This window comes from Neomonachus schauinslandi, chromosome 8, assembly GCF_002201575.2.
Source record: "Neomonachus schauinslandi chromosome 8, ASM220157v2, whole genome shotgun sequence".
In the NCBI taxonomy this organism is placed as follows: Eukaryota; Metazoa; Chordata; class Mammalia; order Carnivora; family Phocidae; genus Neomonachus; species Neomonachus schauinslandi.
Window position 1 is genome coordinate 77,758,521 of NC_058410.1, and position 12,631 is coordinate 77,771,151.

Genomic DNA, 12,631 nt, shown 5'->3' on the forward strand with positions numbered 1-12,631 from the left:
AGAAAGAAAGAAAGAAAGAAAGAAAGAAAGAAAGAAAGAAAGAAAGAAAGAAAGAAAAAAAAATAGCTAAGTTATCTGTGTGGAGAATGGCTGAGACAGGCCAACAAGAAGGAAAGCAGGGAGAAAAGTCAAAAGAGTATTGTGGTAATCCAGGTAAGATGGTGGCAGCCTGAACCTGACCAATGATAATGGAGATAGAGAAAAGCAGACAGACTGGAGATAGATTTTGGAGGAAGAATTGATCATACTCAACTGTGGAACTGACCTTTGTAACTTGACAGGAAAGACCAGAGAAAAAGCAGATGTGAGAGTAAGGCTGAAGCTGTTTCAAAATGTTCAGTTTGAGCAACTGTATGAGACATCTAAGTGAAGAAGATACCAGCTGGGCAGCTGGAGGTTTCTAGTGGCTCTAGGATATTACAGATTTCATACAATTTTATGGAGAATTTTACAATTTTTTATAAAAAAATTATGTCACAAATAATACAGGTCTAACAGAATTTAGGCAAAATCCTATGAACTGAAAATGTTACAAATATTCTTTGTAACAAAGGTATTTCCAAATAGTTGAATACCATTTCACTGATCTGGGTTCAAGAAATAATCCTGTTCAATGCCTACTTTCTCTGCCTTTAACATCACTACGGCTAGGGAGTTTCTTACCTGAATATTGAATTGGATCCTCCCAACAGTTTAGAAATTGTCACTTCAGGTAATTAACTCCTTTCAAAGCAACATATATAAGATTTGGTAATTAACTTTAAAAGCAGAATAATTTAAAGTCATTAATTTTTAAAAATGAACATTAGAATAGTACCTGACACACACCAGGTTACCAATATTTGTCAAGTGGATGAATGAGTTGTGTTTGCCAATTAATGACTGATGTGTCATGTTTTAGGTAATCTCATGCTAATAACGTAATTTGAGTCACGGGTTTTTAAAAATGAAATAAAAAATTTATTTTTTGGTATTTAAAGGTCTGATGAATCTCAAAGTGTAAAAGGTTTTATTTTTTTGTCATATTTAGGCAAAGAGTAGGTCGATAATTTAAAATCTAGGATTTCTTACTAGTTAATACCTCCTTTTAGAGATAATAAATTAAATAGTATGACTGAAATAATTTAAGCATAAAATTGTATTAGAAATTTTAAAATCACATTCTATTAAGATGTAAGTTCTTATGGCCTTAGGCATTCCCCAATAAAAGAGAAAGATCTGCTTTCTTATCAAGTTCATTTCACTTATGAGGCTTCTACTTTTAAAAATGTACTAAGGTTTATACTGAAAAAGTTAAAAGCATTGTATTTTAAAAACTCACTATAAAGCTTCGAAATAGGCTTGCTGAATTCCTGATAGTCAAAGACACTCTCTCTGAAGTGTCTGTAAATACACATCTGCAAATTATACATTTCAGCACAATCAACCTTCTGTAACTATACAATATAATGATCAGTTAATATTACCTTTGGAGAAGGTTACAAATATACAAGGCATATTCAAGATAAAATTGCCCAGTTTCAGAAGCTGGTACATTTGTATTACACGTAAGACAAAAGATGAAAACTCACTTTGTTTCTAGTGCTATGAAAAGAGAAATTTCTGGACTACGTAGGTATCAACATAACTGAGCACTATTACTAATGGAACATCTATCTAAATGCTGCAATTTTAAGAAAAATAAAGCAAACTGAACAGCCGTTAAGAAGGAAAAAACAAAAGCTTCTGTCACCTACACTTCTGTGTGCGTTCAAGTCAGAAAATTTAGAAGTTCATGATAAAATCTACAACAGGTAAAGTGTACAATAGCCTCATTCTTCCACAGAGCTCACGTAAGCACATTACCCGTATACCATGATGAGACTATTATAGACTAGACAAGCATTTGAGACAAAGACCTTAAAGTTCTTTGCCCTTTCAGTGTTCCCTAGGAGAACCATGAGGAAAACCCACAGCAGCCACGCTGCTACGCTGCATCACTTCCCACGCCATGTCAATGACAATTAAGTGACAGACCCGTATGATTTCTACATGCCAAGGGCATATCCAAACAGGAGGCTGTGGGGAATAAAAACAATACATGGCTTATAAGGAAATGGTGGCAGCAATTGGTCCTAGCTGAGCCAAAGCAAATTTGGTTTACCCAAAAGAAGAAAAAAAAATCTTAAATTCTTTCTAAGACGACCAGCGTTACTGCTGCTGCAGCTGAAAAAATGCGCAGAGGCTCCTTCTTAAAATCTTTCAAGCCTGAGGGTAGCCTCTGAGCAGCATATCTTGATTCAGTGGTTAAGGACCATGAATGCTATGTTCTATTTTATAAAATCTTGGTATAGAAGGAAAAAATAGTTGACAGTTCCAATCTTGGTAGGGTATATAAGATGTATTTTTCTGAAACAGCTTCATTCAGCAATTTCTATGCCAAACACCAAAAATATGGGTAAGCCCAAAGCTGAGGATTTTAAGTTCCTAATTCCTGTTTAACATTTCTGACCATGCTGGTACAAGATGGCAGAGCAAGCACATACATCTACCCAAGCACCAAATGAAATTGAATGGAAAAAAAAAAAAATGTGTTGAACATAGGAAAAGGAACCAGCAATAACATTTTAAGAAATACCCAAAGCAGTTAAGTGAAGAGGCTAAAATTAAGAGAATCTCGTGGATATTGACATTTATATCATTCTCCTTTAAGCCACAGGGATTTAGTAAAATAGGATAATATACCCTCCTCTATGACTACGCACACAACTAAACAGCTCTATAGAGATTAGCATTTTTGGTTTATAACAAAATAAATGTTTATATATTATATTTTATAATAATTATTACAGTCACAGAGGAGAATGTGATGTATAAACTTTAGCAATGCTGTGTGTGCGTGTGTGTGAATCAACATGGGAGAGAAATGAGAGGAGCTATTAAGAATGATTTCTCTTCATCTTTCAAAGAAAAATGTGCTGTCTAAAGCTTTAAATCCAGGAATATAGGCACAGGCTGGTGATAACTAAGAAAACTACAAAGCAGAACCTCACAGGAGAGGCTATCTCTTGGGAATCCAAGGGAGGGCACATATAGCGGGGCAGAGGAAATGTGACTTTTCACTTTTGACCCTCCTCTATTGTCTTAACATTGATAGTATTAACATGGCCTTAGTGTCTTAACAGTTTTGTTTTCTTTTCATTAACTCTAACTGCATAAGGCTCAGAAAGAGAAACATTTTAACCTAAAGAAAACCTCCAGTGTGGACCCTATTTAAGATACACCATGAAACATGCAACTGGGGCAGCCTGAGCCTGTCTGAATGAAGGTTTTCAATATTCACGGCACAAGCCATCGTTTTCATGAAAGACACGTCCCAGGGATTCATCACTGTAGAATATTGCAGCAAACATCTCAGTGAGGTGAAAATGGGAGATTAAACATTTATAGACAGAAGAATAAAAACTACGATTATATAAAAGAGATAAAACCGCAAAGAATATCTAATTAAATTGTTATGCTTCTGGGCATACAGCTGATCAGCAAGCGATAAAGAGGAATTTATATCACCCCTTCCCCACCGCCCGACTTTTTCCTTTCCTAGTATCTATGAGGATGTCATATAAGATTATTTACAGTAAAACATCTGAAGAAGATTCTCCTTGATTAGATAAGTTATCTTTTAGACAGGAGGCCTTGGAATACAGATCTTCAAATTCAAATTAAGTTTCTTAAGGAAATTCTACCTGTAGGATAGGTGAGTTTCTAATAGAGGTGATTTTCCCAATAGATTTCATTGTAAAATTTAGAAGAAGGTCCAATGAGCTTCCTCTTGAGACATCTGACTGACTTTTAGTAATAAAATGAGAATGCAAATGCTCAGAACTTTGACAAGGCGGGACCCAACAGAACAGGTTAGCTACCTGCTCAGCTGAAAACATCTGTGTAGCTTGTCACCCATTCACATAACCAATTTTTGGTAAGTATGTTCTGGGTTCCTAACATTATGCAGAGACTAAGATAAATGTGCCACAGAGCCTGCTGAGGTGAACACAAGGAACCTCAGAAGGGAAAGACATGAAAAAAAAAATTCTATGAGATAAAGGTCATAATAGGAATGAGGCACAGGTTTGCTGGGCTTAGGGGAGGGGCAGTCCTAGTTAGAGAAAGCTCAATAACAAGGCCTGTTTGAATTGAGTTCTGAGAGAGAAATAGGGTGGAATTACACAGGAGACAAAAATTACAGGATTTGGTAACCAAGTGGGTATTGAGGTGAGGAAAATGAGTTTGGGGTAACTTTCAGGGCTTTGCCTTACTATCATGTAGATGATGTAGTCATTAAGCCTACATAAATAACATCCATATTTTAGAGACAGAGCACAATCTCCTGTGAATAATGAAAATTTTAAACTTTAGCTTTCCTTTTTTTCTTTTCCTTATTGACTCCAACAACCAGAGTTCTAGTAACACAAAATTACTGCAAGTCAGGCTTCAACATAGGTCAAAATTCTAGGACCATGTTCTACTCCATCCTGCCAGAGGATATACTTTATTTTCACAGAGGAGACTTGGAAATCAGCTAATCCTGTGTTTCTCAAATGTGACCACTAAAGAACTCCGGGAGGTGGAGGCAGCATTGGACCATCTAGAAGGGGAGTAAACTATGGAGGGGGCCTCTGAGCTAAGCATGGTTTGACATTCTTAAATGGTTAGAAAACAAAACAAAGAAAACCAAACAAAAAAGAAGATGTAGCAGAGAATTGGTGGTCTGAAAAGACTAAAGTATTTGCCAGGTGGTCCAACCCCTGATCTAGAACACTGGAGGATACATTTTGAGGCAGCCCCTATAAAAGTGAAATTTCTTTGAAGCCTTGTTCAATCTAAAAATTCATGGAAATCAGGCATCCTGCCCCATAATATACCAGTGTTTCTTTGGCTATTAAAAAATGTTTTGCAATGTACTCAAAATCTTCAAGCCAAATGCTGCTTTGGGCAGATAGGCAGTCTTTATTCTATGACTTTGGGCACCCCGGAGCCCTGAGAAACTCAACTTGTTTTAACTTTTACTAGTTTTCATTTCACCAAGTGATTTTTTTCTTCACCTTGAACCCAGATTCTGGGGCCACCAACAATAACCCTTCGTATCTTGATAACAGTACACCCCAAAATATTTTTGTTATTTGACAGAAGACTCTTAAAAGGAAAGAAAGAAAAATGACTCTAAGGAAAAGAAAAAGAGTGGAAGAGCTTAAATGAGAATGTACTTTATGAAATAACATTCAATTTAATGCATTCTTCAAAACAGCTTGCCAGTTGCAAACTATTATTTCAAGTGACTGGAAACAGACTAAATAGCCTACACTGAGGGAATGATTAAGTTAATTATAATAATCCACCCAAGGGAATAAGATGCAACTTCTAAAAAATAAGCTTATAAGGACATGGAAACTATTTTTGTTAGAGAACAAAGCAGGGCACAAAATGGTATATATAGTATGATCAACAAATGTGATTTTAAAAATTTAAATCAGCTTGTAAGAAAAGAGAATGTGCATAGACCAAATGTTTACAGTTGTATTTGAAAGGTAGTATTTATTGTTCCCCCTTTCTCATTCTCATTTTTTAAATATTCTCTACTTCCATATTCATTTTAGTGCTGGGAAAAAAAGAAACAACAACAATAATAATGTTGGATAACCAATTCAGTATGAAAATCTCTTCAAATATCTCTTTTTTTAAGATTTTATTTATTTATTTGAGCTAGAGAGTGAGAGAGAGAGTGCGCATGAGACGGGGGACAGAGGGAGAGGGAGTAGGGAACCTGACTCAGGGCTTCATTCCAGGACCCTGGATCATGACCTGAGCCAAAGGCAGATGCTTAACTGACTGCCTCACCCAGGCGCCCCATCTTTAAATATCTCTTTCCAACAACTTCTTATGAGACTTTTGGCTGAAAATCATTTCTTATATTTATATGTGGAGATATATATATATATATATATATATATTCAAGTTCAATGTATTCAAATTTAAATATATGATTTTAAAAAAATAAAAATATGTATGAATCAGGGACTTGAAAACTGATAATTAAGGGAGTTGGTTCTGCATGCTTCAAAAAGATGCCCAAACACACTTAAAATGTATTATCCCAAAACAATCTTCTCAAAAGTCTTACATAAATACTGCACTTGGAAACAATACAACTACATACATTTAGGTGTTCTGTGGTGTGCTTCTGAGCCTCCACCAATGGTTAGAAGACACTAACACATCTCCTTGTCTCCTTTGATGGGAAAGAAAGAAGAGGAGAGGCCACAAGGAACTATTGCTGTCTTTCTGCACCTCCTTGAGATCAATCTAACCCATCTCTAGTCTACTTTCAGGCATTAACCAAGGTAATATGGGGAAAGGCAGTCAGAGTTGGCCCCCAAATCATTACTTAAACCAAACTTATCAACAGCTTTAATATAATCTTATTTGATTAACAGTAGACCCAATGCTTAGGTATAAATTTAACATTCTACAAGTATCACCTAAAGTACCAAAATAGTAATTCAATAGTTTTAAAATATAAACAATCTTATAAGTTGCCCCATGGAAAATGATCAAAATGGTTATTTTTCTATAAAAATATTCTGCCATCTATCTCTCAGCAAACTGTCATCTCTTCCTTGTAAGACAGGACTTACATGAGTAACTCCAGCCACACATTCTACCTCACCCCATCTCTTCTCACCATCATCCAATGGCCAATTCTGAGTATTGGCATCCTTAGCCAAACCTGCACCAACTTGTCTTGACTATCTAAATGGTCACTATCTTCTCCCCTTTTGATGGTTAATCCACAAACTGGTTAATGTGAACCCAGTTAAATGAAATTTGGTTGCATTCCCATTTCTAACTACCATTTTTTAAATAAAATAATTAATAAATTCAACAAAGTCACAGGACCAAAAAGCAACATATAAAGATCACCTGTGTCTCTACACATGAATAAATAAACAATTGGGAAAGGAAATTTAAAAAATAATTCTATTTACAATACCAAAAGAGTAAAACACTTAGGTGTAAATCTAACTAAGGAGGTTAAAGATTGTATGTTAAAAACTATGAAACATTGCTGAAAGAAATGAACAGAGATACATATCAATGGAAAGACATCCCATGTTCATGGATTAGATGATTTAATATTGTTAAGATGTCAATATTACCCAAAACTATCTAAAGATTCAACATAATCCCTATCAAAATCCCAACAGCATTTTTTGCAAAAACAGAAAAAAAAAACAAACAAAAAAAACCTAAAATTTACATGGAATGTCAAGGGACTCCAAATAGCCAAAACAAGTTTGAAAAAGGACAAAGTTGGAGGATTCACATTTCCTGGTTTCAAAACATATTACAAAGCTACAGTAATCAAAACAGTATGGTACTGGCATAAAGATAAGACACTGAATAGAGTCCAAAAAAATAAACCCTCATGTATATGATCAAATGATCTTCCACAAAGGTGCCAAGACCACTCACTGGGGACAGGACAGTTTCTTCAACACATAGTGCTAGGAAAACTGGATATCCAAATGCAAATGAATGAAGTTGAACCCTTATCTTATACCACATACAAAAAGTAACTAAAAATGAATTAAAGACTAAATATAAGACCCAAAACTATAAAACTTCTAGAAGAAAACATAAGGGGAAAGCTTCATGACACTGTATTTGGCAAGTAATGATTTCTTAGCTATGACTCCAAAAGTATAATCAACAGAAGCAAAAATAGACAAATGGGACTACATCAAATATTAAAACTTTGTTCATCAGAGAATATAATCAACAGAGTGAAAGGCAACCTAAGAATGGGAGAAAATATTTGCAAATTAGATATCTGCTAAGGGGTTAATATCCAGAATATACAAAGAACTCTTAAAACTCAACAACAAAAAATCAAATAACCTAATTTAAAAATGGGCAAAGGATTTGAATAGACATTTCTTCAAAAATGATATACAAATGGACAATAAGTGTATGAAATGCTCAATATCACTAACCATCAGAGAAATGCAAATCAAAATCACAGTGAGATACTACCTCACACCTATTAGAACGGCTGCTCTCAAAACAAGATAAAACCAAAAAAAAAAAAAAGAAAAGAAAATAACAAGTATTGGTGGGGATGTGGAGAAGTTGGAATCCTTGTGTACTGTTGATGGGACTGTAAAATGGCATAACCACTATGACGATTTTTCAAAAAATTAAAAATAGAACTACCATATGATGCAGCAATCCCACATCTATGTATATATCCAAAACAATTGAAAGTGGAATCTCAGATATTTGCAAATCCATGTTCAAAGCAGTACCATTCACAACAGCCAAGAGGTGGAAGCAACCCAATCCATCAACAAATGTGGTATATACACACAATGGAAGCCTTAAAAAGAAATGAAATCTTGTCACATGCTTCAATGCTCTAGGCTAAATGTTTGCATCCCCACAAAATTCTTATGTTGAAATCCTGATGCCCAAACACCTTTAGGAGATGATTAGGCCATGAGGGTAGAGCCCTCAAGGATAGGATTAATGCCCTTATAAAAGAGCTCTCTTGTCCCCTTTCACTATACAAGGGCACTTCAGGAAGTTGGCAGTCTGCAATTCAGAAGAGCATCTTCATCAGAACTCAACTATGCTGTCACCCTGATCTTAGACTTCCAGCTTCCAGAACTGTGAGAAATAAATTTCTGTTGTTTGCAAAATACCCAGGCTGTGGCATTTTGTTATAGCAGCCTTGATGGACTAAGACATACAACAACATGGATGAACCTTGAGGACATTATACTAAGTGAAATAAGCTAGTCACAAAAGGACAGACATTGTATAATTTCACTTCTATGAGGTATCTAACATAGTCAAATTCAGGGGTAGAAAGCAGAATGACTGTTATCTAGGTCTGGGGTGGGGTACAAATGGGAGTTGTTTAATGGGTATAGAGTTTCAGTTCTGCAAGATGAAAAAGTTCTGGATATCTGTTTTACAACAACGAATACTTACTACTAAACTGTACACTTAAAAGATAGTAACTTTTACAATGTACGTTTTTATCAAACATTTTTTAATAAAAAATAAAATAAAAACATATTTTAAAAATCCAAATCTTTTTTTTTTTTTCCCCTGAATAAGGAGGGAGAAAAGAAATGAAAAGGGAGTAAATACTTTCCTTTAGGGCAGATGTGTGCATTTTCATTTCTGGTGCACTCCACACATGCCAGTTCCACAGAGAGAGAACAAAGTTTAAACCTTGAACATGAGGACCCGGAGCTTTCAAAATCCAAATCAGACACTATAAAACCCATCAGAAAAGCCTAAGGTTGGGGATGTTTACCTTTAGGTTACTCATTACCTTGCTTATGGTAGGGATACTCCCAGGAAATAGCAAGAACAACCAGTCTGCGCAATTTGGGTTCTTGATTACAAATAACTCAAATGGACATTAGCAACGTAACAAGAAAGGAATTTGTGGCAGTATAGTGGGAAGCTTTGAATCCACATTAAAGCTGAAGAACCAGTTTATAAGACAAATTTCTATGTCTGGGTGGCCAAGAACACACCGAGGCCACACCGCAGGATCAGCCCCATTAGGATACCTGCCATGGCTATGGCTATTCCTGACCCCAAGACCCCTGTCTAACTGATCCCGTATTGCTGCATTATCCCCTCAATGTTCAAATTCTGGGGTGAGAAGAACTGACTAGACATGCCAGGGAGCTTCCATTCAGTGGGGAATTCTTCCCAACAAGCAGATTATTCAAATACTAAAGGGCAGAGAGAAGGAAACTGTCTACGTTGATTACCAAGTAGCTTAGCAGCTATTTATGTCTCCCAGTTTAAAATAAAGTAGTAAGTTTCCAGCCAATTCCAGGAAAGAGGTGAATCTTCATGCTTACTGGATCCCATCACCTGCAATGTGGCAGGTTTCCACAAGTTATCCAACCAGATAAGACCACTGATAAACTTTATCACTAGGTAAAGCAAGGTGCACAGAAGCAGGTAGGATGAATGAGACCATGGTTAGTTGCCCTCTAATGCTTTTGCTTTTGTCAAAGTCAAATTTACTTGACCATGGTAAGAGCAGACACTGCCTTCAAAACTCCTGCTAGCACAAACTATAAAGACAGAGTGCGTACCAGTGCTGTTCTGTCACCATCCCCACGGGACTAACACTGCTTAAGCAGAGAAGATGCCATTTATCCAGCACAGTGTAATCAGTGTGTAAGCCTCTAGCCAGTTCCCAGTCTATCTGAAAAAATTTCCATAGACTGTAGGGCAAAGGTACACAGAGATGTAGAAAGTCATAAAGAAGTGAAAGCAAGGGTAAGGAATTAACTTCATTTCACATTACACTCTTTTATTCATTCAATACATTCCTGTATTCAAAGGGCTCTGAACACTTCTACTTTCACGATGATAGAGGAAAGATGTCTTTTTCTCCTCTATCTTGAAAAATCAACAAAACAAGAATTTTTTTAAAGAACCAGAAACACCATTAAAAAAAAATAAAACTAAGAGACATCTATAGCTCTGAACCACAACATATGTAGGAAGTGAGGAGAGAAATGGTGAGGGGCATTAGAGAGCAGAGGATGGTCAAACCTCAGTGTCTGAACAAGCTGGGGGGGGCTCCCCAGGAAACGTCAGGAACTGGAGGCATCAGCTATTGTGAAGGTGAGGTGAGTGGGCAAAGGCAGAAAACAGGGAGACTGTTTGAAAATCTACATAAGCAGCAATTAGATTCCCAGGGTGCCTCACTCTCCCCAAAGGAACCAGAAGGTACACCATTAATAAATACGGCTTCTGGGAAGCAACAAACTTATAAACAGCAGCATGGAAGACAGAGTGGAGGTGAAAACAGAGATATGAAGGGAAACTGTGCATGGCAGAGAGTGAGACCCTCTAGCCCTCTCACCCTACAGGTCCAGAACTCCAGTAGTGAGGCTGATATCCCCAAGCAAGAGACTGAAGGGCAATTCTCTGGAAAAATTAAATTATCACCTGAGAAAAGACCTGCAGATTTTATTATCTGTATCTACAACAAGAATGTAATAGGCTACCCAGTCAACCTAGAGAGAAGTCCTCTGGGAAACAAGCCCACACACATATATAAGCACACACACAACTTCTAATTAATTAGCTTTCTAGTGCCTCACCTCTTAAACAAAAGACAAGGATCACCAGACATCTGAGGAAAGCCCACCACAGTTGAGAGAAAAGACCAAAATAAGCAAAGTGAAAAAAAAAAAGGCGGGGGGGGGCGGGAATTAGTAGAACAGGGACAATACTGGTAAGAGAAGAAAACCTCAAAGAAATCATATTTAGTATCTCCACTGAGCTAAGATCTGTACTCATCTCATAAAAGCACATTATTAAAAAGAAAAAATCAGAATGTAAGAAAGGAAAAAAAAAAGATTACATAAAAATTCAATGAAAAAATTCAAAGGTAAGTTAAAGAAATCTCCCAGAAAGTAGAATAAAAAGTTAAAGAAGACAATACAAAAGAAAAAGATAAGACTATTAGAAAATTGGTGTAATAAGTTCACATCTAAATTAATATGTATTCTATTTTTTTTTTAAGATTTTATTTCTTTATTTGACAGAGAGAGACACAGTGAGAGAGGGAACACAAGCAGGGGTAGTGGGAGAGGGAGAAGCAGGCTCCCCGCTGAGCAGGGAGCCTGATGCAGGGCTCGATTCCAGAATCCCAGGATCATGACCTGAGCCCAAGGCAGACGCTTAACGACTGAGCCACCCAGGTGCCCAATATGTATTCTAGATAAAGAGAACAGAGTGAAAAAGCAGGGAGAACTTTTTCAAAGAAAATAATATAAAAACATATTTAATAATCATGCAATTCTTGGATAATAGGGACCTACTGAGCACTCAGCACAGTGAATGAAAAATAGATTACATTATGGTAATTCACCAAAAAATTTTAGGATACACATATGAATAAGAGACATTAAAAACCTGGAAAAAAGAAACTGGCAAAAACATACAAAAGATCAAGGAAAATGGCATTAGACTTCTCCATCGCAGCACTAGAAACCAGATGATAATGAAGCAAAACGATCAAAATTCTTTCCAACTTAGAATTCTATACCCAGCCGAATTATCACTCAACAAGACCAGAACAAAGAAATTCTCGTACCTGAGAAGTCTGAGGGACAGAAAACTGCTAAATTTTTGTTTTAAGTCTTCTAGCACTATCTGACTAATAGTTTTGCTTTGAACAGTACAGTTTATACATAGTTTCAACTATACCTCCTTTTGGTTTGCAGACACAAGAGTACATTTTCTAGGGCCTGTAATTGTGAATGGGATACACCTTCAGTTACCACATACTCCCCTAATAAAATATGAGATCAACAATGTAAAATATTCCACAATTAAAACAATAAGCTTTATTCTTAAAAAGTACTTTACAGTCACAAAATATCCTGGGAAGTAAGGCAGATATTATCATCCTTTGCTTAAAGATAAGAAAATTGATGCTTTAAGAGAGGTGACTTTCCAAAGGTGTCAAAGCCAACATAAAGTGGTATAAGAACTCGTATCTGAATCTAGTGCCATGTGCAGGATTCTCCTCTGACATGAATGC

At 36.3% G+C, this 12,631-nt stretch overlaps 1 protein-coding gene across 1 annotated transcript in view; it reads right to left on the reverse strand.

The window, feature by feature from the left end:
* The window catches only part of SH3BGRL2 (SH3 domain binding glutamate rich protein like 2), a 60,266-nt gene that overhangs the window by 10,134 nt on the left and 37,501 nt on the right, over positions 1-12,631 (reverse strand). The window lies entirely within an intron of this gene.